The sequence below is a fragment of the Sorex araneus genome, chromosome 2, assembly GCF_027595985.1.
Source record: "Sorex araneus isolate mSorAra2 chromosome 2, mSorAra2.pri, whole genome shotgun sequence".
Taxonomy (NCBI): Eukaryota; Metazoa; Chordata; class Mammalia; order Eulipotyphla; family Soricidae; genus Sorex; species Sorex araneus.
The window spans coordinates 100,017,349-100,044,830 of NC_073303.1; the positions used below are offsets into that span (position 1 = coordinate 100,017,349).

Consider the following 27,482-nt stretch of genomic DNA (forward strand, 5'->3'; position numbering starts at 1 on the left):
ATGGCCCTGCTGAAGCTGTGCAAGGAAGTGTTTAGCACTGCAGATATTTACCAAGTGCTGGGTGTGCGGTGTGAGGCCTTGGACACCAAGGTCCAGCGCAGCTACCACAAAGTGTTCCTGCAAGTGCACCCAGACCAGATGAGCGAGGGCGACAAGGAGGATGCTACCCGCCGCTTGCAGATCCTCAGGAAAGTCTACTCAGTTCTGAGTGACAGCGAGCAGAGAGCACTCTATGATGAGCAGGGAACTGTGAGTGAAGATGCAGTCATGCTCACCCAGGACCGGGACTGGGAGACCTACTGGAGGTTACTCTTTAAGAAGATATCTCTAAAGGACATCCAGACATTTGAAAAGACGTACAAAGGATCCGAAGAGGAGCTGGCTGATATCAAACAGGCATATCTGGACTTCAAGGGGGACATGGACCAGATCCAGGAGTCCATGCTATGTGTGCAGTACACAGACGAGCCCAGGGTAAGGAGCATTATTCAGCAAGCCATCGGTGCCAAAGTGGTGCCTGCCTACAAGGCCTTCATCAGAGAATCAAAGCAGAAGATGAATGCAAGCAAAAGAAGGGCTCAGGAAGAGGCTGAGGAAGCGGAGAAGACCTGGGAGAAGTTTGGACTGGAATAAGGAGTGGGCAGCCTAAGAGCAGTCATCCAGAGCAGACAGAAGGGTCGACAAAAGGAAATCTACAGTTTTCTGGCTCAGATCGAAGCAATGGTTTTTTTTAATTATTATTTTTTGCTTTTCTCATTCATTTTATTTTTTTAATTTTTATTTTTTATTAATTCACCGTGAGATACGGTCGCAAAAATTTTCATGTTTGAACTTTGATCATATGGTCATCCAACACCCATCCCTTCACCAGTGCACATTTTCCACCACCAAAATCCCCAGTATCTCCCGCCATCCCATACTTCCCCCTTGCCTGTGTGGCAGACAATTTGCAAGGTATTCTTTCTCTACTTTAGTTACCTTCGATATTTCGAGACCAGTCCTACCTCCCCTCATATCTTCAAAAATACAACTGTTAGACAATGTGTTTTGTATTGCTTGTTATGGATATAATATAATGTCACACAGCCACAAAAGCGGCTGCGCACTTTAGAAATTTTAAGATTTTAATAATTAGGGTCTGAAGAAATTGCTGCCACAGGTTGCTCATGTCTGAGATTCCTGTGTGTGTCTCTGGATCATGGCCATGTGGGAGCTGGTGCTTCTTGCTGGCTACTAGAAAATGGCAACAGCTGGAGCTCTTAGAGGGCAGGTGGTGGGACAGCACCAGCCCCCATTGAAGCAGCACAGCAGAAAAGGCCTATTGCAAAGTCCCGGGCCATCTCTGCCACAAGTTGCTTGGGTCCGAGATTCCTGTGTGTGTCCTGGAAGCAAAGTTTTTTAATACCTATACTTAATTTTGTACAAACTACCTGGATTGGGTTTGAAGTTGGAGAGAACATATTTCTCTTTGTTGTGCCGAGACAAATCAGAGCAGCTAATATTTATTAAAGAGCTGATAAGAAAAGCCAATCTGCAAAGCCAATGGCATGTTTAAGTCCAGGCACTTGGCTAAACAAATTATATGCAGCAGTTCATTTTTCCACTACCTTATCCACTACCTTAGTATCACCTCTTGATTTCAAGAATAAGAAATCACAATTCAAGGGATTAAGCAGTGCATTCAGTATCACATACTTTTAAAAGAGTGTAAAAATAAAAGAGCTGGGAAAGAATAGAGGTTTGTCAATTTTTTTTGGTATTATATCTTTATTTTTATTTATTTTATTTATTTTATTTTTTATTTAATAGTTTATTTTTAATTAGTGAGTCAACGTGAGGGTACAGTTACAGATTTATACATTTTTGTGCTCATGTTTCTCCCTTACAAAGTTTGATAACCCATCTCTTCACCAGTGCCCATTCTCCACCACCAGTAAACCCAACATCCCTCCCCCCCTCCCCAGTCCTGTCTCCCCCCACCCCACACTGCCACTATGGCAGGGTATTCCCTTTTGTTCTCTCTCTCTGATTAGGTGTTGTGGTTTGCAATAAAGGTGTTGAGTGGCCATTGTGTTCAGTCTCTAGTCTATATTGGGCCCGCATCATCTTTCCCCCACATGACCTCCAACCACATTTTACTTAGTGTTCCCTTCTCTGAGTTGCCCAGAATGAGAGACCAGCCTCCAAGTCATGGAGAAGGTTTGTCAATTTTTAAGAGCCTGGCTTTCTAATATCCAGATTTGACTCTCTTAAAAACAAAAGAGACAAACGATTCTAAAAATTATGGCTAATTTAAGCCATACATATTAGAAGCATAGATGATAAATTTAAGAATAGGAAAAACAAGGAAATGAAAAAGAAGAGGAATCAAAGTCATTATCAAAATTGTGTCCTGTTATGAAATAATAAGCAATCTCCTTTTTGGAGAAGATTCAGAATTTGGGATGTGTCTACCTGTTTTTAGCATTGGGGTTATTCTTCTTGAAAGTCCAACTGTGGCAAAATATGTCCACTCTCAGTTATCTGTCAACTCTTTGGTCAAGGGAGAATAGGGTATCATGCATCAGATTCCCACCAAGTAAATGGAAAAGGAACAGTTTCCAACATCAAAAAAGGGTGGTCGTCATCATCATCATCATCATCATCATCATCATCCCATTGATCATCAAATTTCTCGAGCAGTCTCAGTAACTTCTCCATTTGTTCTAGCCTTGATATTTTAGAAGCCTCTCTTTACTCATCTTTTTCAATGGTGCCACATTGGAGACTCTTTCAGGGTCAGGGGAATGAGACCCATCATTGTTACTGATTTTGGCATATGAACACACCATGGGGAGTTTGCAAGGCACTCCCATGTGGGCAGGAAACTCGGTAGCTTGCCAGGTTCTCTCAGAGGGAGAACTAGGCTATAAGATGTCACTTCCAGGAGCTTGGTTTTATAGTCTCTGGATGTTGGCCATTGGTGGAATTACATGGTTTAGCAAGCAGTCCCTGGGTGTGACTGCCTAGCTACTGGAAAACGGTGAATCTGGGCAGAAGATATCCAGTCCCGATCCAAGCAGGCTTGAAGGTTTCAGACCCGGGTCCCACACACCTGGGTTCCTCTGCCGGGTCCTTCATGTGTAAGGCTCATCTGAACATGTGGAGAGGGGTCTTGAGCATGGCTGTGGCTAGGGTCCAGAGGTCTTCGGCCCCCAGACGCTATGCTTAGGGCGTGGAGGGAAACTGAAGCCCACCCCCTCTGAGGGGCCCCAGGAAAGACAGCCAGGCATGAGGGCAAGGGACTCTCAATAAGGATGGTATTTTTTGGAACTTACACAAGGAATGGACAGTGGAAAAAAAACAAGATATATTCACTTCCGCAGCATGATACAAAAGGTACATATGACCTAAACCATTCTACAGAATATTATTGGTCTAACACCATGACAAACATGTACTTCTATTCCCTCACTACCTACACTCGGTAAAATTCAAGCTTAAATCTTAGAGAGGAGATCGTGGCTTGAATTTGGACTTGAATCTTGTTCTCCTATTTATACCTATGTGTCTTTGAAATTTACTAAATCTGTTAAAGACAATTTCTCCATCAATAGAATGGTTTAGTATGCAGTGCCTGTATCTAGCATATATGATCACTATGAAAATTCAGTTCAATAATGCATAAAAATCTTTTGGCATAGAACCTAGAACAGTAAGAGAATCTAATAAACGTGAACTACTACTACTAGCACTAAACTTGGAAAGAGTAAAAGTCCTCCCTCTGACCACAGAACATCTTTGGGCAAAACTGATGGTTTGGTTTCCAAATACCACCCTATGATCAATCTTTTACCAATGTGTAACCAAATTAGAAAAAACTGAAAACAATGACTCTGCATCTATGTCACTCTCTTCCAGGAACTTGGTTTTATAGTCTCTGAATAAGAGACGCAGAGAGTCTCTTGCCCCAGCACCTGGCTATCTTCCCCGGGGCCCCTCGGAGGGGGTGGGCTTCAGTTTCCCTCCCCGCCCTGAGCAGAGCTCCCGAGGCCAAAGACCTCTGGACACTAGCCACAGCCTTGCTCAAGGCCCTTCTCCACATGTTCAAAAGAACCTTACACATGAAGGAACCGGCAGAGGAACCCAGGTGTGTGGGACCTGGGTCTGAAACCTTCAAGCCTGCTTGGATTGGGATTGGGCCTCTTCTGCCCAGATTCCCCATTTTCCAGTAGCTAGGCGGTCACACCCAGGGACTGCCTTCGGCACCATGTAATCCCACCAATGGACAACATCCAGAGACTATAAAACCAAGCTCCCGGAAGTGACATCTTATAGCCTAGTTCTCCCTCTGGGAGATAAAGAGCCTCCAATGTGGCACCATTGGAAAGAATGAGTAAAGAGAGGCTTCTAAAATCTCAGGGCTAGAACGAATGGGGAAGTTACTGAGACCGCTCAAGAAATTTGACAATCAACGGGATGATGATGATGATGATGATGATGATGATGATGATGATGATGATGATGATGATGATGACAACAACCACCCTTTTTTGATATTGGAAACTGTTCCCCTTCCATCTACTTGGTGGGAGTCTCATGCATGATACCCCATTCTCCCTTGACCAAAAAGTTGACAGACAACTGAGGGTGGACATATTTTGCCACAATTGAACTCTCAAGAAGAATAACCCCAATGCTAAAAACAGGTAGACACATCCCAAATTCCAAATAGAGATGTTACTGAGATAGCTCGAGAAATTCGAGGATCAATGGGATGAAAATGATGATGATGAGAACAATGAAGGAAATTTTTAATAAAGCTAAATAAATTTAATTTTAGATATTAAGATGCCCTTCATAGGCTCACAATTGTGCATTACTTTCCCTCTTTTTCTCTGTCTCTCTCTATATGCCTATTAAAATTTAAAAATGTTTAATTTAACTACTGGCACTTTTCCCATAACTTTATTATACCATGACTCTCGGCCATATCACTGCACCTATAGTGTTCCCAGGTGCGTCTCTCATTGTATTATAGAAGAAGAGTTCCCAATATCTGTCTCCTTGTTCTTGCGTTCTTACTAGCTTTAATTTTCCCTGAAACGTTATTACTGTGTGAAATTGTATGTTTATCCACTTATCTGCATATCATCTTCTTTTCATTATATTTGGAGCTGCCTTTTTAAAATTTGTTTGGTCTTTGGCTTCACCCAACAGTGCTCAGTGCTTATTCCTGGCTCAGGAATCACTCTTATGGGTCTTAAGTAACCTGAGCATATACAGTACTGAGGATCAAACAAAGGTCAGTTACATGTATGGCAAATGTTTTAAGTGTACTATCTCTCCAATCCCCAGAGCTATTTTTCATTCATTTTTGTATTCTCAGATCTTAGAAAAAACCTGCAATATTTTAATTTTTAATACTTAATTCATGCTTATATATAATTAATATAAATCAGTGAAGAATAAAGGCTTCTATAGTTGCAGGAACCCCGGCTTTAATTCAAGCAATATAGTTAGAACTCAGGAGAATATCAACTCTGCAGCAGTTGTTATAGCCTTAGGTTTCTTTATCTGCAGAAAGATCATGATAATTATTATAAGAATTGAGCAGGAAAAGAAAAGAGAAACTTTAGTATTAATTCATTTGCCCTTGATTAATAGTGTCTCTGATTTGAGTATATCTTGCTCCTAAGTTATTTTCCAAGTTACATATGGCTTGAAAGTAAGATATCACACCGTGTCAACGATGTACCACATCTGGAGTGATTCATGTTCAAATATTAGATGTAATCAAATATTGTGAATTACTTTATAAAAATAAAAGAAAATTTTTTTTAAATGCACCACATCCGATACTCCTACATCCTGCTACTGCCACTGGCACAGAGTCAGCCTCCCATCCCAGTACCCACTGTGTCTGTCTCAGAAGTCCTGGTGGCACAAGGGATCCATGGTGAAGTCTAGCAAATTGCTTCTTGCTGAGCGCCAGGACCAACCCTCGTAACTGGCATGGCGCAGGCACCCCTACATCACTGGCTGAACTAATCAACAATCGACTAGCACGAGCAAGAGCAGACCAGGGCTGAAGACAAGAACACAAATCAGTGCACCCTAAAAATCACATGGAAATTGATATGATAGTGGGAACGCAAAGGAATCTGGAGGAGAAAAGGGCAGGCGCTGCTCAGAGACACGGAGCAAAGATCCTGCTTTCTGCAGTGATTCTGGTTGTTCTGGAGAGCCAAGAAGTCAGAACTGGGTCCCAGGTCCTGACTTTTTGTTTAAAGGGGAAATCAAATAAAGTGTTGCATTCCCTCCTAAAGATATAAACAGAGAGATGCCTTAATCCATCTGTGTTTAGTGTCAGGGTTCAAGCAAAGGGTTTTTTCTACTTTTATAAAATGTTACTGTTTGTGTAGGAGAGGCAGTAGAGAAGGTCAGACGATTGCCTTGCACTAGGCTAACCTAAATTTGATTCCAAACACCCCTCCTCAATTAGGAAAGCTTGAATCTTTCTCTTCTATGTTTTCCATTTTAGAGTCATGGCAGACATGTGGTGTGACAGATGAAGAGACTGCCTACTAAGCAAGTGACAAGACTTAACCCTCTCGGGATGCAGAGTCCTCATCTGGCAACACTGGCATAGTAGCAGAACGATACAATTTCTATCAGAAATGTGGGTCTGTTCCTAGTGTGGACAGAAATAGTCCTAGAGATGGGAGTAATGTTGGGCTGGAGTTGTAAACTCAGAATGAGACTTGTACTATTTCTGTCTGAAAATGAAAACAAAATTAAATGCAATTTTTGAATTATCTTAATTATTCTTAGACATAAGTTCTGAATTTGATATAGGAAAAATAAAGCTTGTTATGTCTTTTATGGACTGGAGCAGTAGCACAGTGGGTAGGGCGTTTGCCTTGCCTGCAGCCGACCCAGGTTCGATTTCTCAGTCTCTCTCAGAGAGCCAGGCAAGCTACCAAGAGTATCCAGTCCGCACAGCAGAGCCTGGCAAGCTAACCATGGCGTATTCCATATGCCGAAAACAGTAACAATAAGTCTCACAACGGAGACGTTACTGGTGCCGCTCAAGCAAATTGATGAACAATGGGATGACAGTGCTACAGTGCTACAGTTCTATGACTTTCATATTTGTCTCATGTTCGTCGCCCGCGTCGCGATTTCCCTTCGCCAGCAAAGAGTGAGACGACACGGGTTGAGGATCCTTCTGCAGCCGTTTTATTCAGTTAACTGACCAAGAGAAAGAACCCCAACCCGGGTAACGGCAGTCCTTATATAGCCCTGGTTGCCCCGCCTCTGACGTGGTGCTCATCTATTGGCTCTCGCCAATCACCCCATATGAGGTCATTCTGTCATGGCCGCCACGCATGCGCAATGTGCTCTGGCCGCCACGCATGCGCAATGTGCTCTGGCTGCCACGCATGCGCAATGTGCTCTGGCTCCCTACATCCTCAGTATGTATCTAACAAAATTTGGGAATTACCAGGGAGAGATTATTAACCCAGCAATTTACAAAATGTGAAACAAAAGAAAATAAGAAGGTAAATGAGGGAGGAAGAAAGGAGGAAGAGAAAGAAGAAAAGGAGAAAGGAATAGGAATGTCATCTTTCTCCAACTCTTCCTGTAAAATGTATTGTCCCATTTACCTCTGATTTGACATTTGGAAGATAGGTAGTATATAGAGATGATAGGAGAGGGTGGTAGGGAGAGAGAGATACAGAGAGAGACACACAGAGAGGAGAGATTCATTGAAGATTAAAAAATACTAGTATACTAACATGCTCATTCTAGCTTTACCTAAAACAGCAAAGAACAGATAATCTAAACAATCAACATATCATGCTTATACAGGTAAATTGTGGTATAATTCCTCTGTAGGTTTTAAGAAAGAAATTCAAATAAATATTTTAAGGATATGCTTCAATAATTTTTAAAAAGGTGTTTATAATTATGTTGCATTTTTAAAAGCAGACTATAAAATTAAATACGTAGTAGAGGCACCAAGCCATAGTTCTTTCCAGCTTTTAACATTTTTAAATATCTGCTAATGTGTGACATAAGAGGCATCCATCTATTTGTATATGTACATGCAAGCATAAATACATGTATATGTGTATAATATGTCTGCCGATATGCATATTATATATTATATCAGAAACTAGATCAGAACATTGAGTTCAGAGGTCAGTCATTTGAGTTCAGGTTTTTCTTAGTTGCATCCACAATCCTCCCTTCCACTCTAATTTAAGCACTACATGGTAGCTGCGAATGCCAACATTCCTGCTATGAGGGAGGAGATTGCTTGGAGAGTCTTCATTGCTCGGAGATTCCAGCCCTATCCATCACCCAAAACAGACTATTCACTGTGCCGAGAGAAAGGAGTCCTGTGATGCAAGCAACAAATGGTCAACTAATAAAATGGCTTAAAGATTACTGCTCAAACTACAGACAAATTGACCCAGCTACAATTCCTCTCGGCTGAGAATCATTTACTCAGATGCCCTGCCACTTTTGAAAGTGACTCATTGGCTTGCTTCTTCTTTGTGATGAATAGTTCCAGTTGTTTTGGATTTTCTTTAGACTAAAGCTTTTATGTGAAGGAGGGAAAAGGTTGGAAGATGTTTAGAATGTAAAACAATGGCTTTTCTAATGGTATATCTCACTTTTAATTGACACCAGGAGGGGAAAAAAAGAAAAGAAAAAAAAGTTGCATCATCAATCCACCCAGATGTAACATGCTGTTTCATTTTTAATGATTACTTTTTATTGCACCCCCAAATTCCCAAGATGTATATAGACAGGATTTACCCACCTTAATAATTAGATGTCACAAATTATGTCACAAATTTAAAAGATGATCACATGTATCATCTTTTAAAATGAAAGTGTTCTTTAAATAACTGCTGCCATAATAAAGATTTTCACCCATGTGAAACTTAATGTTTAGTATATTATACTGCTAAGCTTATTTCAGATTCAAATATCTTTTGATTCTTTGTCCATAGATACTGAGTATCAACTATAAAAATGTCTGAGAGCACGTCTACTTCTTTTATGATGTTAATTTGAGGAGAAAATCTCTGTGCTTACTACTAATTAGTTGTAAGGTGTACGATGATTACCCCAAAATATATGCCCATGGTCCTTTATAATCTATATGTAAAATCTTATTTGGAAAAGATATGATTAGGAATTTCAAGATGAGATCATCCTAGAGTATCTGAATGGACCGTATGTGCAATGACTAGTATCCTTATAAGAGAAACCCAGAGGACAAATAGAAGAATAAGAGGAGAAACTCCTGCAAAGACAAAGGCAGAATATGGAGATACATAGCTGCAGGTGAAGGGACACTTTGAGCCTCCAGAAGATAAAAATTGTCAAGGAAGGATGTTCCATAAGCCTTAAGGACAAAATGATGACTCTTTGATTTGGACTTCTGGCTCCAAGAACTATTTCTATTGCTTTAAGTCACCAAACTCATTTTAACTTGCCTTAGAAAACACTAATTTGCCAATTGTGTAGTTTTGATTATTTTGCTTCACCACTCAGATCTACTTTCCCATCATAAGTTAGATATGAAGAGTAATAGCTATCTATAAACCTAATTTATAAAGTCTGGATACTGGTAGGTACTCAAACACTAGCTGTAGCTATCAAGTTGTTATTAATACAGTTAATATTATTGATTTCACCAAAAAATGATAAGTGGAGGATGCAATCAGAAATTCAACAAATCTTAAGGGATTCTATTTTCCTTCTCAAGGATATACTGTGAAAGACTAACTTTTTATGCTAGGTATTAAATTTTTACATTCAAGGATTCGTTTTCCATGGCCTCGCCCTAAACTGAGATATATGATAAATTCTAAACTGAGTAAATATTAAACTAAAGAAAGTGGTCAAGGAAACAAGTATAAGTAATATGGTCAATGCAATTAATTAATAATTACAGGCACAAAACATTGTGGGTTTTTTCATGAGTGAAACCCAAATTGAATTGTAGGCCAAAAGACTTTCTGAAAATAGACTATGAAATAGACTTTAATAAAGAAGACTTTATGAAAATAGAATCTGACTTGATTACAGTCATGTTTTGTCAGTACACTCGTCTAGTTAAAACCAATGGACTCTCAACTTCAGAGAGAAATTCAATTGCTCTTTTCTTTGCTCATTTGCTTTCAAGGTATTTATTCATGGTCTTGCCATCTTCACCCTCTCCAAATTATTATCACCCATTTTCACATTTTTCATTTATACTACAGCACAGCGGGTAGGGTGTCTGCCTCGCATGCAGCCGACCCGGGTTCAATTTCTCTGTCCCTCTCGGAGAGCCCAGCAAGCTACCGAGAGTATCTCACCTGCACAGCAAAGCCTGGCAAGCTCCCCATGGCGTATTGGATATGCCGAAAACAGTAACAACAAGTCTCACAATGAAGATGTTACTGCTACCCACATGAGCAAATTGATGAACAATGGGATGACAGTGCTACAGTGCTACTGCAATCATCCTACTCCAGACTCCTACCCTACATTCTTCTCAAATGACAATTATATTCTCCTTGTAACTTTATTCCTCCTACCTGTGCACCCTCTTAGATAATTTGCATGCATCAGTGAGCGTATCAGTGAGTGTGACTTAAAATTTTAAAACATAAAGTCTGAAAAAAATATTAAAACATACTAACACAATGCTTCCAATGATACTTTCATATCACTTATAACAAAGTCCAAGAATCTGGCCCTGAATTCTGGAACTCTACTAAAATCTTGATCTACTCACCAACTCTCCATCCGGGATCTCCTCATCAATTCTTTCTGTGCCCCCATCACTTTAACCTTCTTTCTGGTCCACAAACGCTCCAAGTTTATTTCTTCCTTGCGGACTTTCTCTCTAGGAGTTCGCTGCCTATTAGACAACTAGCTTTTCTGAGTGTTGGCCACTTCTTGGTTCTCAGACCTCTTTTTCATGTCACCTCCTCAGAGTGATTGTTTTTCACGATCAACCACTTTTAATTATATCACTGTTTAACTTTTCTAATTTTCTTTATCACATGAATTAGCTGCTTATAAGTTTATATTTGTCTTTATCTCCAGAATCTAAACTTTTCTTTCGTGTGTGTGTGTGTGTGTGTGTTAACACCATACTTGGCAGTGTTAAGGGCTTAACTCCTGGCTCTGAGCTCAGGGATCACTTCTTGTGGGTCTCAGAGCACTGTGTGGGATAGAAGGGATTGAAACTGGATTGGCTTTGTGCAAGGCAAATGCCCTACACACTGTGTTGTCACTAAAACCCTCTAAACTTCTTAGCAGAAATTTACCCATATTTTTCACTGTCAGGGCCCCTGGCCTACAAGCCCATCTGAGTCATATAAGATGACCACAACCATTCATAAATATTTTGTAATGATTGACTTGGAAAACTATCTCTTAACTGGAAATGTTTTAAAGCCCCCAAGGGACATATATCAATGCCTAAAGATGTTTTATATTGCCACATCTTATATGTGTATTTAGGCATCCCATGGGTAAAATCCAGAGAAGCTGCTAAATATCATATATTGCACTGGACAGCTCACACAATGAGTAATGATCCACCTCCAAATGCCAAGAATGTTGATGCTAAGAAACCCTAACATTTAATACACAAATTACCTCACCAACACCTAACACAATGCCAAGAATGCAGCAAAGAAAATGCTTAATGCTTGGTAGAAAAAAAATAGATTTGAGGAGGAGAATATAGACTATAATCTGTATATGGATATTGACTTATTAAGGGTATACCCACAATGCCTAAAATATTAAAAGTTTCATATACCCAAAAATAGTTTAAGAAAAATTTAACATGTCCAAGAGTGATGGCTCAAAAGGCTGAAGCATATGGGAACCTCAGTTTCCTTTTGCTCACATTCCCTTCCTTGAGCACAGCTGGGGGTGAATACCAAGCAAGGCCAAGTGCAGCCCCCAAAACCAAAAAAGGCATATCAGATAGAGAGGCAAACTTATACCACCTTTTCCTAAACTTGATTATATTGTGTTAACTCATTTTACAAACGTTTATTGAGATATAATTCATATATCATACAACTAGCTCATTAAAAATGCATAGTCCCATTACTTTTAATCTATTCTCAGGTATATGCAACTAATACTAAAGGTAATATGCCAACATTTGAATCCCCACCAACTCACTTTTTAAACTACCCACTACATCTTCTTTGGGACATCTTGCTGACTAACAGTGATCTATGTTAGGTTTTTTTCAGAATCTCAATGTCTAGTACCCAGTCTCTAAGATACAAAACAAGGCAAATATGTTGGACTTCTCTTGGGTGCATACCAAACATGATAACCTCTCACTAGCTATGATTCAAGCAGAAGAGAATTAATCAGAAAAAATTAAGTCATAAGCACTAACAATATAGTGTTTGGGGGCTTATGGAGAAGTGAAGGTCAGGAAAGAAGTCAAGACCAAAATATTTGTTTTGACGTCTGTTTTGCACAGATCATGGTGAGAAAGCAGAGAGATGAAATCGTGAAATTTGCTTATAAATGAATAGACATGGAGAGTTTCATGCTAAGTGAAATAAGTCAGAAAGAGAGGGACAGACATAGAAGGACTACACTCATTTGTGGAGTATAAAATAACATAGCATGAGGTTGACACCCAAGGACAGTGCATACAAGGCTCAGGAAGATTGCTCCATAGCTAAAATCCTGCCTCATGAACTGAGGGGAGAAGGCAGCTGGAATATAGAAAAGATAACTAAGAATATGATGGCTGGAGGAATCGCTCGGGATGGGAGATGTGTGCTAAAAGTAGATAATCTACCAAACATGATAACCTCTCAGTATCTGTATTACAAACCTTAATGCCCAAAAGTAGAGAGAGAATATGGGGAATATTGTCTGCATGGAGGCAGGAGGAGGGTGGGAAAGGGGGTGGTATGCTGGGGAGATTGATGGTGGGGAATGTGCACTGGTGGAGGGATGGGTATTTGATCATTGTGTGATTGTAACACAAACATGAAAGCTTGTAACTATCTTACGGTGATTCAGTAACATTTTTTAAAAAAAGAAAGTCTAAAGATCATAGATTAATACTCAAGGGTAATAGCAAAATTTCTATGAAGCATAATAAACCTCAGAAAGACCCCTGTATTGGCAGGAACAGAGGACTTAGGCAGAACAGCTCAGATCCACTTTCAGGTCCTCTGACTCCACCTACTCACTCTCTCCCTCATCCTGAAGCAAGGGTGGGTAACAGTGACACATTTTTTAGGAGGCAAGACCTAGGCTTGTTACTCTCTGAAGGACCAGGAAGGACCCTGCCAGCTCCGTTCAGATTACCAAGAACTTTTTCAGACAAAAATAGGACTCTCCACCTTCAGATGTGAAAATACTACTAGAGTGGTATTTTCTACATTATTTGGCTGGGGAGGGATGTCTGCTGAGAAATCCAGTCCTCCACGCTGGAGGAGTCAGTGTGATAAGCATCACGTAAATATAGACTTGGCATGTGAAGTTTTCCTTTCTGTTCTTCTGACACCAGACAGTCTGTTGCCATGGAAATTGTTCTGTCACTTTGCAAATACAATCTTTCTTCCAGAACTGCAAAACACCAAATCATGTCTGCATTTTGGAAATCAAACTTGACTAAGGGCTGTCATTCTGTCCTCAGCACAGAGAATACCTCCAGTGTCTCTGACTTTTAGCTTTCAAACATCAGTATCAGAGAGCATATGAAGGTTGAATTTAGGGGGGTAGGGAGGTCTCACTAGCAGTGTTCAGGTGCCTGGGATCTCTTCTTGTGACTCTCAGTCAGACAGACCAACAGAAGGACCAGAGAACATGGTTCCACTTGGTACTATGGTGTTGTTCGGTGTTGTTCAGTGTTGCTCCCGCCTTGTGATGAAGATTATCAGAGTCACTTCTGCATTGTTCAGGGGCCTCCTGAACTTCCCCAGGCAGCTTTGGAAACCAAATGATGTCAGGGATGAAATCAAGGTCGACCACATGCAACAATGCACTTTAGCCCAGATATCATCATTCCCATCCCCACAGTTAATTTTTTTATTTAAATTTATTTATTTTTAATTAGTGAATCACCGTGAGGGTAGAGTTACAGATTTATACATTTTTGTGCTCATGTTTCCCTTATACAAAGTTCAAGAACCCATCCCTTCACCAGTGCCCATTTTCCACCATCCGTAAACCCAGCATCCCTCCCAGCCTCCCCAATCCCATCTCCCCCCACCCACCCTGCCACTGTGGCAGGGTATTCCCTTTTGTTCTCTCTCTCTAACTAGGTGTTGTGGTTCGCAATTATTTTTTTAAGTAGTTTCCCCTTTTTTTGGCAAAAGTATGCACATCAGTTTTATTTCCTCTTGGCAATCAAAAAGATAGAGGTCTCTCAATTGCTTCAGAGACCATAGCACCAACTAAATGTCTTTTTAGCCTACTTCTAAATTTGAGGGATGGTGCTCTGGATAAATCCCAGAGGTATCTGGCTTCTAAGAAGACATCTGATTATCTCTTTAATATGCTCATTAGATACGCATCAAGCAATATTGCTAGTCTTCAGGCAAAACTCAAGGTGTCATAGGACACAGAGAGAGGGAACTGAGTCCAGCACCTGTTTCAATATGTTTGTACAGCAATGATAGTAACAAACTGTTAACTACCTTACCAATTAACAGAGTATTATCTCTCTGCTTTCTGATTAGGTCTCAAGAGAGCCTTGAGCAGAGAACACTGCTATTAACGCCATTTACCAGTGAGCTTGAGAAATATTAAACCAACGTCTTTTGACTTCAGAGTCCTTGCTAGTAGCAGATACATCATCAAGGAATCAAGGTGACTAAAGAGAATCAGCACCACAGGAGAACACAACCAGGTGCTCTGGGAATGCAAATGCACCAAGAGTAGATTTTTTCCTGTGGGAGAAATCCAAACAACTTCCCCAGGAGGCAGTGGTTTGAAAATGGAGATTAGGAGTCAGATTCCCAATACGGGGAACCAAATTAGGTAGGTTTCCCAATTTGCAGTTCTCCAATATTGGGTGAGGAAGTTTGATCCTGAGACTTTCCACATCTATTACATCCATGATTTCTATTTCGATTATAGGAATGAGGAAATTCAGTCTATTTAATACTATACCCCCATGTGATGTATGTGCCCAAATACTGTCTATGGGATGGATCCATGGTTTTGATTAATTAAAGAATGTGCACTCTGACTAGGGAAATAACTCAAAGTGGTCGAGCACATGTCTGGAATGTATGAGATCCTGAGCTTAATCCAAGGCACCACATGCCCCCATCATCATTGGCTCCACACACCGGACCAAGAAGACCAGAATACTAAATCTTTGCCTCCCCCTTACCTAAAGCACTGTAGCACTTTCATCCCGCTGTTCATCGATTTGCTCAAGCAGGCACCAGTATATCGTCTCCGTTGTAAGACTTGTTACTGTTTTTGGCATATCGAATATGCCATGGGTAGCTTGCCAGGCTCTGCCGTGGGGGCGGGATACTCTCAGTAGCTTACCTGGTCGAGGAATCGAACCCAAGTCAACCACATGCAGGAGACGCCCTACCGGACGCCCTATCGGTCTCCAGCCTAAAGCAAGTATTATTAATGTAGTAACTCTGCCTGTCCCTATGATTTTATCCCCCTGAATTTGTGGCATATGTGAGTGTGGCCCCTAGATATGTGTTATTCACTGAATTACTTTCTGAGCTTGTAAACAGTTATTAAGGAGTAAAAAGTTTGCTTAATAAATAATAAGTGGGGGGCCGGAGCGACAGCACAGCAGGTAGGGCGTTTGCCTTGCACGTGGCCGACCTGGGTTCGATCCCCGGCATCCCATATGGTCCCCCAAGCACTGCCAGGGGTAATTCCTGAGTGCAAAGCCAGGAGTAACCCCTGAGCATCGCTGGGTGTGACCCAAAAAGCAAAAAAAAAAAAAATAATAATAAGTGGCTCTACATCTGATTTTTCCTAGATTTTATATAATAGACACTTCACTTATTGCTGGAGGAAAGACTTTCATAAGCTTCAGAGAGTACAGTGTTCATGCATAGCCCTTATAAACTTTCACAAGCTATATACGTTCGTTACTACGACCCCAGCCACAGACTCAAATGTTAGGACAATTGCTTTATGGCCATTACAAAGTCCAATTCCATCATTACCTTTAGTTCAAGTAAAATTTAAAGTTTTTCGTGTTTAAATTTTGAGTGTTTAAATGTCTTAATATAATTCATGTTTTCATAGTTCTTAGGACCTGGCCTATCATTAAAGTGAAAGTTAATTTTTGATTCACGAAGGGGCAGGGGAAAGGAAAGGTCTATGCCTCATATAGAAAAAAATACAATTATTTGCATTCTTCTTCAATTCGCCTTTGAAATGCAATGACAATGCTAGAACCATGAAAATTTAGACACGTTGAAACCCACACACTAAATTGAAATTAATCAAGCACATGTTAACATAATCTCAGCCCCCCAAAAAGAGAAGCCCTGGATTATATAGACATCAGCAACATCAGTGCCTGACGATGCCCCTTCCCTCCTGGCACCAGGACGCTTCCATCCTCCGGCTGCAGAGAATGTCTTCCCAGTGGCTTCAGTGTGTGAAGAGATTACCTCGATAAAATATTGATTTTCTTAGAATTTATAGAGTCTTCCAAAAGATTGCTAGCAGAATTCAGTACATTAATTCCCTGAAGACATAACACAAAGTCTACACAATCTGGATCCTTCTAGGATATAGAAAAACAGACGCATCCCTGAAGCAGAACTTCTAATAAAAGGCCTGACTACTTCTGTCACAACTAATAGAAGGCATGATCATTAGCAAGTGACATTGTTCAGTGAGCTCCGCAACAGGAAGCTACTCTAACTCAGTTTCCCTTGAGGGAGTCACTGTGATGAAAGACTGGGTCTTTATAGTGAGGACACTGCCTCTTTGCATACTACCTAGTCTAATGTTTGGAAACAGTATAAATAATGATCAAGCCCTTCAGCTCTGATAGCACATTTTCTGGGTTTTGTAACTTCATCCTCAAGTGAAAGGAAAAATCACTATGTCACCTTTGTTTTTTCTCACTAAATGAAAAAGCTTCTGATAGAAAATAGAAATATAGAAAAACTTTGTTAGCCCGAAGTACTAAGTTTGTTACATAGTTTGAATGCTGTATAGAATTATTTAAGGTCTATAATTTCAGAGAACTGGCTAATATATTCTTTTGTTTTGTTTTATTTTGTTTTGTTTTGTTTAGGTGCCATCCCTGGTGGTGATCAGGGCTTCCACCTGGTGGGTTTAAGGCACCATATGGGATGCCAAATATATGCAAGTAAGTACCCCTCCTCACTATACTTCACTCTGGCACTGGTTAATATATTCTAGGGCATTTTCATCAACAAAAGAATGCTTTTAAGAGGTTTTGTTTTATGTGAAGGAAGAAGCACCACTTATGTAGGAAATCAGTTATTTAACTAAATAAACAAACTAATTAGCACAAGCTTAATATGCATCAGACTCTGTTCTAAGCCTTGGCATAGCACAGTGGGGAAAAACAAAAATTAAAAGATAAATAACTTTCCCTATATGGAGCTGACAAATTTGGAGGGAAATATATAATAACCAAAGTAAATAAGAAAGAGGGTTACATATGAGGAAAGGACTAGCAAGAAACAGCAACACAGAGAAATGAATGGGATATATTCAGCATGTAGTCATGGCATCAATCAACTCTTTGACCACCTACAGAGATTCAGGCCTTCTGTTCTTTTAAAAAGAAATGTATGCCCTAGTTAGGTCCAATAAATGAGTCGCCATGGGAAATATAGAAAGTTCTAGTTTGTAAGATAGGTAAATCATCAACAGTGGATGAATGATCTGTAATTACTCTACAAAGGTCAAATTAAGTTCAGGCATCCTTGACCTCCATGCATCTGTAGGTTCAGGTGCCTTGTATTAGACCACTGTCTATTCTAGAATTATTCCTTATGCTTTCCCTGATGATGGACCAAATACTCTTATGCCTGAGGGCAGCACAGGATTTGATCCTGTGCTTGTTGCATTTACCTCTTGCAAGTCTAAGATTCCAGTGTTAATTTGACCCAAATTATCCTCCGAACTTCTGAATTAGCTATGATCTTAGGCCTAGAACCTAAGATGAGAGATGGCAATTAAGGGTTAAGGGAACGGAGTGTAAATATAAGATATTGGGAGCCAAGAGAAAAAGAAAAAATTCCTGCTGTGAAAGCAGGTTGAGGGGAAGGAGGAAAATGGTTACACTGGTGGAGGGAAGTAGACACTGGTGAAGTGTTGGTGTTGGAACATTGTGTGCCTGAAACCCAATCATAAATATTTTTGTGATCCATGGTGGTTCAAAATAAAATTAAATTAACCTCTGCAAATCTAAGGCTCACAAAATGAGCTTTGCCTATGACCTGGACTTTGCCCAGGTATTGGAGATACAGAAAAGAAAAGATGGAGGTGTTTTCTATCTTTTTAATGCTTTAAAAAAACTGAAAATCGCACACACACTGTAACACCAATATATCACATTTTGAAAGATTTAGTAACTTAGAAAATGATTCTTAATTCTCAAATGACCCCATGGGAATAAATATAATTATCTCCATTTTAATCTCCATTTTAAGCTAGGACACTGAGATCCAAAGACTAAGAAAGAAAAGTCAGAAGGAAATAAGACCATTTAAGCCATCATTATAAGAGAAAATTGACAGCTCAACTTATTTTTACAGTAAAAACACAGCCCTCCTGCTTCTCAGTAGGTGTGGAAATTTGGTACTTTGAGTACCAGGCAAACACAGCAATTTAGTCCATATATAACTTCAGTGTGAAAACAAAATTCTTTAAGCAGGTAGATGGAGGTGAGCAGCAATATGTGAAAATGAGTGCACCCACACACTTGGGGGAACCTCTTCATCACCTGAAAAATGGAGGGGGGCAGTAAAAGACCCCAATTCATGATCGCTAGCTTTATCATTATTGTCTTCACTTATATCACTTGTCATCCCGTTGCTCATTGGTTTGCTCAAGCAGGTGCCACTAACATCTCCATTCATCCCTGTCATATGCCAGTGTAGCCCAATGGATGGCATCTGGAACATGAAGAGCATCAAATGGTTCATTCAGGGTCTTAATGAAGAATTCTGACCATCTTGTAGGTGGGCGGCCGGGCATATGTTTGACGTACCGTGGAATCCAGTCGGTAACGGCTCTAGTCCAGTGGTCATCTCCAAATCACATTACGTGTCCAGCTCATCTGATTTTTGACGTCTTGGCAAAAAAGGCAGCATACCTGATTCTCAATCATCGATGGAGATCAGAACTCCAGATTCCTTCTCTCACTTGAGTTAAACGTGAGATTCCAAGAATAGCTCTTTCGATTCCTCTTTGGGAGACCCTAATAGTGTTCTCATCCTGTTTGCATAGGGTGCAGGTCTCTGAGGTGCATGTTAGTGCAGGAAGAACGGTGGAGTCGAAAAGATGTGCCTGGAGCTGGAGGTTTTTTGCCCTCTTAACAACTTCTTTGACGCTCTTGTAGGCATTCTATCATTACTGTCTAGGAGATAAAAATCTAGTGATGGCATGATTTTGTTGAGAGACAAGAGAAAAATGTGGCAGGAAGAAGTGAAGCAGAAAGGAGCAAGTCCTGCATTATTCAGAGAGCCCTTCTCAATTTTCCATGGGCAGTACTACTTCACAAGCTAGATGCTAGCACATACACATTGATAAAGGGTAACTTGGAGAGATGAGTGGTTTTCTGTACCAAGAAAACCTTTGTTGCTCTGGACAAGACTAACAGAAAATGGTGGTTTACCTGGATTTGCTTTTGGTTACTTACAGGGGCAGAGCTTCACTGGCATGTGTTCAGGATGCCATCCAGCAGGAGGATGTTTCCAACTGACTCTGGTTGAAGAAACACTTGAGACTGGGCACAGAGTTCGCAGGTAGAGAGAAGCCATCTAGATCATGCTCCAAGGGCCGAGAGTCTCCTGAAAGTACCTTGCTTGGTCAGAAGTTCAGGAACCACCTGAGAAAATCAATGCATCTGTGTTCTCGGGGCCAAATAATAACAAATAATCAAGGTTTCTGTCCCAGTTGTTTCTGCTTAATGAAATAGAGGGCGCGAATCATCCAAAATTTCAGTTTAGAGCACAAAACTGGGCCTAAGGACCAGGGAAGTGGCATTTGAATTTGTTTAGAGTTCCAATTTCCCTTCATGAATATTTCATTTACATCCTGTATGAATCATTAAGTAGTAATGACTGCCTCCTCTGCCTTCATGCCGGCTCTGTTCCTCAAGCATCCTCTTGCACTATCTTCTTTTGTTCCTATTCAAGTCTTTGGTATTTTGCTGTATTTAGATCTTTCTTGCCTCCCCCCCTTTTTTAAATCTCTCTTCTCCCTCTCTCTCATCTCCATCTCACTTGTTCACTTGCTCTCTCTCTCTCTCTCTCTCTCTCTCTCTCTCACACACACACACACACACACACACTACACACCTTTTATCCCCTGTCCCATTACCTTACCTGGCCATTTGGTCCAGAAGAAAATCCTCTAAATCTACTGGTCTCCCAGTTATGTGTCATTATAAAGATACTTGAAGGGTAAAGGAAGCCCAATTCCAGAAAACTAGGAGCCAGAACAGGTGCTCGACGAGATGCTTACTATCATGGCATGATCCATATTCAGACTTCATTTATAACCCAATAGAGAGCACACGCAGAAATCCAGCCTAGACACATAATTCATTTTACGCCAGACAAGCACTCTCTGCGGCATAGTCACCCCACAGGGCAGGCAATGCTTCAAGCACTCTCTTCCTTTGTTGGTAAGAGCAAGCTTTTCCCAAGGCAAATCACGTCATTGTCCTGAAAGAGACTGGCAAAAATCACAAAGTGAGAGAGCAGACCAGTGGACAGAGAAAGTTAAGGTTTTATGACTTTCATAAAGAATGTCAGAATCACCTTTATGCATGCACAACACATCTGAAAGTCGGAGAGATGGCTCAAGGACTGGAGCATATGCTTTGTTAAGTGGGAAGTCAGGATTCACTCCCCAACACTATGTGGTCCCACAAATAGCTCAGGGAAAGATCTCCCAACCAACAAGCCAGAAATAGTTCCTGAGTACAACTAGGTATGATCTAAAATCAAAACAAACAAACAAAAGAGCATAAATCTCTACATTTCCCCTCCACTGACTCAAATGTTCTCCTTGAACAACCAAGCCCCTGTGCTGAAATAATATTAAATGGCTATAATATTCTTTTCCTTTTTTATTGTACCAAATTTATGTATTTCTTAAAAATGTTAACAAGTAACAGTTCTGAATGGTCAGACTTTTAAAAATCACTTTCATTTTCTTTATTAGGTTTTTCCCTAAATGTTTCCTCATGAGCATAAATTACTGTTACAATGTGGGAATGTAAAATATTGTCAAAATTTCAGATAAGTCATTGTATCTTGCCCAGCTCTTCCATAAGAATTCCTGACTTGTTTGAATTTATAGTACCCTTATTTTCACAATAGTTATGGCAGCTTATAATTGTATTCTAAGCCCATTTTCTGACAGTCTTCATAATTACCCTGAAACTAAGATGCTTAGTATCATTTTGCATATGAGAAAAGGAAATCTCTTAAGGCTAAATGATTTGTCCTGGTTATATATTTAATGCCAGATACAAGCTTCAGATGAATCTCTTTTAGATTCTTTTTTTGTATAGTTGATATAATCGTCATGAGAATTTTATTAATAGTTCCACTGATACTTAAGGGCTGGAGCGATAGCACAGTGAGTACGGCATTTGCCTTGCACACGGCTGACCCAGGTCCCATTCCTCGGCACCTCTCAGACAGCCCGGCAAGCTATCGAGAGTATTCCACGCGCATGGCTGAGCTCCCCATGGCATATTCGATATGCCAAAAACAGTAACAACAAGTCTCACAATGGAGATGTTACTGGTGCCCACTCAAGCAAATCAATGAGCAACAGGATGACAGTGATACAGTGATACTGATACTCAAAGATGAATTTTATAGTCTCAGATATAAAATAGTAAAATGCTTTTACTATACTAAACATATATACTCTATAAGTGTCCTTTACTTCTGCAGAAACCGCTCAGGAAGTATTTCTCTCTCCCAGCTCACTCTCTGAGTCCTTGGATGTCCTTATCCATCTCTGGAGAAGCTCCTCCCCATCTAAAGATTCTAATGAGATTTCTTTTTCCTATCACCTCCTCCAGCATGAAAGAAAGAAAGAAAGAAAGAAAGAAAGAAAGAAAGAAAGAAAGAAAGAAAGAAAGAAAGAAAGAAAGAAAGAAAGAAAGAAAGGAAGGAAGGAAGGAAGGAAGGAAGGAAGGAAGGAAGGAAGGAAGGAAGGAAGGAAGGAAGGAAGGAAGGAAGGAAGGAAGGAAGGAAGGAAAGAAGGAAGGAAGGGAGGGAGGAAGGGAGGGAGGAAAGAAGGAAGGAAGGAAGAGGGAGGGAGGAAAGAAGGAAGGAAGAGATAGAAAGAAAGAAAGAAAGAAAGAAAGAAAGAAAGAAAGAAAGAAAGAAAGAAAGAAAGAAAGAAAGAAAGAAAGAAAGAAAGAAAGAAAGAAAGAAAGAAAGAAAGAAAGAGAGAGAGAGAGAGAGAGAGAGAGAGAGAAAGAAAGAGAGAAAGAGCACAGAGCCATGTGGGGATGCTCCTTTCCGGCCCCGCGCGAGATCGACCCCAGAGGCAACTGAACCACTTTGGACACGAGCGGCGCCCCCAAAATGCCTCCAAACTGTGTGCCGGGAGCTTCTGGTCCAGGCGCTGCCAGCGAGTGATGCAATTACCAAAAGAATTTTCCCTGGACTTCATATAGAAATCCAAAACCGCTCGGCTGCTATCGCAGCAGCGCGACCTAATATCTCTTGATTGTCAGCAACGTGTAAATGTTCCTTTTTGGCAGGGCTTAACGTGGGGGGAAACTCCAAACAATAGTACTAAGTTTTTTGTTGAAGGGTAAAAGATTGTAGCGATAGAATTTTAGGCAGAATTTTCCCTGGACTTTATATAGAAACCCAAAACCGCGCGGCCGCGGCAGCCTAATGTCATCTAATCATCAGCAATATGAAATGGTTCCTTTCTAATGGGTTGGACTTTGGGGGGACTATAATAGGGTTAAAGTTTGTAGCGACGTGCAATTTCTGGCTGTACTTTCCCTGGGCTTTATACAGAAATTCAAAGCCGCGAGACAGCTGCCATGGCCGCGCAACCTATTGTCATTTAATCATCACCAATATGAAATGGTTCCCTTTTAACGGGTCGGACTTTGGTGGGAAATGCTAACAAGAATAGTAAGTCTTTTGCTGAAATATTGAAGGCTACCAAAGTGGTAGCCATCTCTATAGACTGAACTAAGCCGTATCCCCACGCCGGCTGAGAAGAAATATCCTTCTTTCTCGGGAAGAAACGCGGCGTGGCGTTAACCATAGTATGATGTCCATTAAGCTGACACGGACCTGGTGGCGTGGGAATCGGATACAAGGGAATAAATTATTATGTACTTGGAACAGCGGGACGCTGGTAGAATCTTGAGCCGGGGCCGATACCAGCGTATTACTTTTGGTTCCAGAAACTGCTTGCAGACATTCTACCAGACTATCAACTAAGCCAGAGCCCCAGGCCGGCTGATGACTAGAAATAACCATCTTTTTTGGTTTGTTTTCCCTTTGTCAGGCAGCGTGGTGATTACTAAACAGGCGTGATCTCGGTGGTGCGGGACAAGGGGGGAAAAAAATAGAAAAGTTATGTAACAAACAGCGGGACTTAATATCTCTACATTCTCAGCAATGGAGAGCCATCAAATGCTTCCTTGACAGTGGGACTGTCTTTTCTTTTTTGGGGGGAAACCCTAGCAACAATAGTGAGTTATGTGTTGAAACATGGACTGTAACCAAGATAAAGTGTAAACGAAGTGAAACTTATCACTTACAAGGGCGGGGACTGGGGGGGCGGGAGGGGGCGGGTGGTTGGTGATGGAATATGGGCACGGGTGAAAGGAAGGGTGTTTGAGTATTGTATAACTGACATAATCCTGAGAACTATGTAACCCTCCACATGGTGATTCAATAAAATTTAATTCAAAAAAAAAAAAAGAAAGAAAGAAAGAACTGACTTTCTTGGGAGGAGAGGTTTTGTGTAAAGACACCTTAGGTGTATGATGAAACAGTCAGTCCAAGATCTTGGATCATCTTCAAATTTGCACCATGAACCGAAAGATGGGAAAATGCCATTAGAACTTGGGCCCCAATCTCTCCTGAGCACAGTGCTAAGTCCCTATTCAAATGTTCCAGCAAATAGGATGATGTCCCATCATTAATGAGTTCATCCCACCATGATGAACTCTTAAGTTTTAATAAAATTTATCCAGAAGGGAAACTGCCTGAAATTTGGTTTGGTTTTCACCAATAATATTCTCAAGAAAGTGTGTGACTTGAAACTAGTGAAGAGTTTGGGAGGGAATAACTAAAGATGGTATCTTTTTCTTTTTTCGGGGGTGGGAGGAGAGTAGAGGATTAGGGTAGGAGTTGACAGTGCCTGGAGGTTACTCCGGATCCTTCTCAGGGGGTGTTCTTCAGTGTTAGGGGATTGAATTCAATTCTCCTGCAAGCAAAATGCACATTCAGCACATTGAGTTAAAGAGATGTTACCTTTACTTCACATACTTGACTAAGGTATAATTCATCTTTCCCTTAGAATTTTTTAAAGGAAATCAGAATGAAAAAGAGCTACATTTCAAGAGTTATAATAAGGGATCATGAGATAAAATGAAATCAAATTGACACCTGTAAATTGTATTTGTTGAGGATGGTTACAAATTCTGGAGTGGAGTAAGATAGATAAGGGCTCACAGAAGAATGTCAGACCCACTGATCAGGGTCACTATCACTATCATCCCATTGATTGTTGATTTGCTCAATCAGGCCTGGTAATGTCTCCATTTGTCCTAGCCCTGAGATTTTAGCAGCCTCTCTTTACTTGTTGTTCCCAATGGTGCCGCATTGGAGGCTCTCTCAGGGTTATCAGAATGAGACCCATCATTGTTACTGTATTTGGCATACAAATACATCATGGGGAGCTTGCCAGTCTCTCCCATGTGGACAGGAAGCTCTCAGTAGCTTGCCAGTTTCTCCAAGAGGGAAAAGTAGGCTATAAGATGTCACACAGCCACATCTCAGAGCTTGGTTTTATAGTCTCTGGATGTTGGCCGTTGATGGGATTACATGGCACCGGGGGCAGTCCCTGGGTGTGACCAACTAGCTACTGGAACATGGGGGATCTGGGCGGAAGAGGCCCAGTCCCGATCCGAGCAGGCTTGGAGATCTCAGCCCCGGGTCCCACACACCTTGGTTCCTCTGCCGGTACCTTCTTGCGTGAGGCTAGTCTGAACGTGTGGAGAGGGGCCTTGGGCATGTCTGTGTCTGGGTTCTGGAGGTCTTTAGCTGCAGTGGCTCTGCTCAGGGGTGGGAAGGGAAACTGAAGCCCACCTCCTCTGAGGGTCCCCTGTGAAGACAGCCAGGCGCAGGGCCAAAAGGCTCAAAATATATAATGCTAAACACAAGAAGCAGCTTGAAGGATCAGCATAGTATTATGTCATAAATATGGTTAGTGGGCCTTGAGCATGACTGTGGCTGGGCTCTGGAGGTCTTCGGCTGCTGGGGGCTCTGATCAAGGTGGGGAAACAAAATCTTAAGTGATTCATAGAAAAGATCCATATTGATGATGATAATGATGATGAAGAGGAAAAGGTGGAGAATAACTAACATCATCTTTAAGAAACTTTAAATAGCTGCAATATTTCCATTATACAAATGGAGAATGATGGGCACAGAAAACAGCTTACCAAATCATTTCCAATAAATAATCATTAAACCTGGGTATGACCTGAGAGCATCTCTTTATTACATCACTTGTGGCCTGCTGTGCATGAATGAGGCTGATGAATTAATTAGTTATTGAAGAATTATATATATGCATTTTTAACATCATTTAGAAGATAGTTGTCTAAAAAAATTATAATGTGAGATAGCTTTAATTTTCTAGCAGTCACCTTTTAAAGAGGCAAAATATAAGTTAAACTAGTTTTGATGATGCCTTTAACCCATCATATTCAAAGTATAATCACGTCTATACAGAGTCAATATTTAAAAAAAAAAACTCCTTTCTAATCTTCTATTCAGACTCTCATAACACACCCCACTCTGGACTAGCCAACAGAAGTAAGTGCTCTGCATCTACGGGCTGGGCAGCACAGATGAGTTAACAGGTCTACAACTTGAAGAGTTAGAAAATACTGCTACCTGTACTCCTCCAAAGATCCATTAAATGAGAAACTCTGGATCTATGACCTGACGTTGTTGTTTGTTTTTATTAAATACCAAGCCACTTTTGCAATGCTATCATACTGTAAACTCCCAGAAGGAGATGCCTTTAACTTTGTCTTGATATATGCACAGAGCTTGGAAATATCTAATCATTCAAAATATGATTCATGAAGATGTGTGATAATGATGCACAATGGAATAGCACTCAAGCATTCCAAAGGATAGTGAAATCTTTTTTTTGCTGAAATGTGGATAGAATTGATGGAGGTTATGTTACGTGAAATAAGACACATACAGGAGAATGATGCATAGCAGTTGAACTCATTCATATGTGGTATTAAAAAAATAGCAAGGGATCAGACAAAACAAATAGATACAAACCCTTAGATTCTGAGCACAAAACTGACTTTCCCTAATTGTGAAGGTGGGGTTATTAAAAGTATCCAGAAAACTATAGTAGTTGGGTGTGATGACATTGTGCCCCTAAAACAAGATGACATTTATACTCTGTAAACCATTATTCCCTCATTGAAAATTGAGTTTAAAAAATTGCTTCATGAAAAAATAAATACATTTGGGACTGGTAGCTAGTTGTACTAAATACTAGTCCTAACACTGCCTCTGACTTGATGTGTGATGTGACCTATACCAAAGCATGTCTTCCTCATCAGTAACAAGCTCTCTGGGCTCAATGCTCACTTAGCCGCCCTTCTCAATCTGAAAAAGGATTCCCCTTTAAAAACACACCACACCCCAGCTGCACGAGCGTAGCCTGACTGTACAGAAGCCCTTTTAATCAGTCTTCACCTCTATCTACAGTCCAGAGCCCGGGATCGCCAATTACAGGGCACCCTGCTGCATAGCACTTACACAACATATGTAATCACCATGTTGGTGGCATCTCTACAGCCACAGGAAACTCAAATTGCATATTTCGTGCTTGAATACAGTGTTTCTGGGCTGTTTCCTATGCAGCTCCTAAGAGGAAGGCATTTGCTTAGCGTGCTCAGCAGTGACACTAATAATGGGGGTAGTGCTGTGCTGCTCTTGATAGCATCAGGACAGCTGCGTCTCTGA

The 27,482-nt window shown here is 40.7% G+C and overlaps 1 pseudogene; it reads left to right on the forward strand.

The window, feature by feature from the left end:
- LOC101541912 (dnaJ homolog subfamily C member 9-like) lies at positions 1–27,482 on the forward strand (annotated as a pseudogene).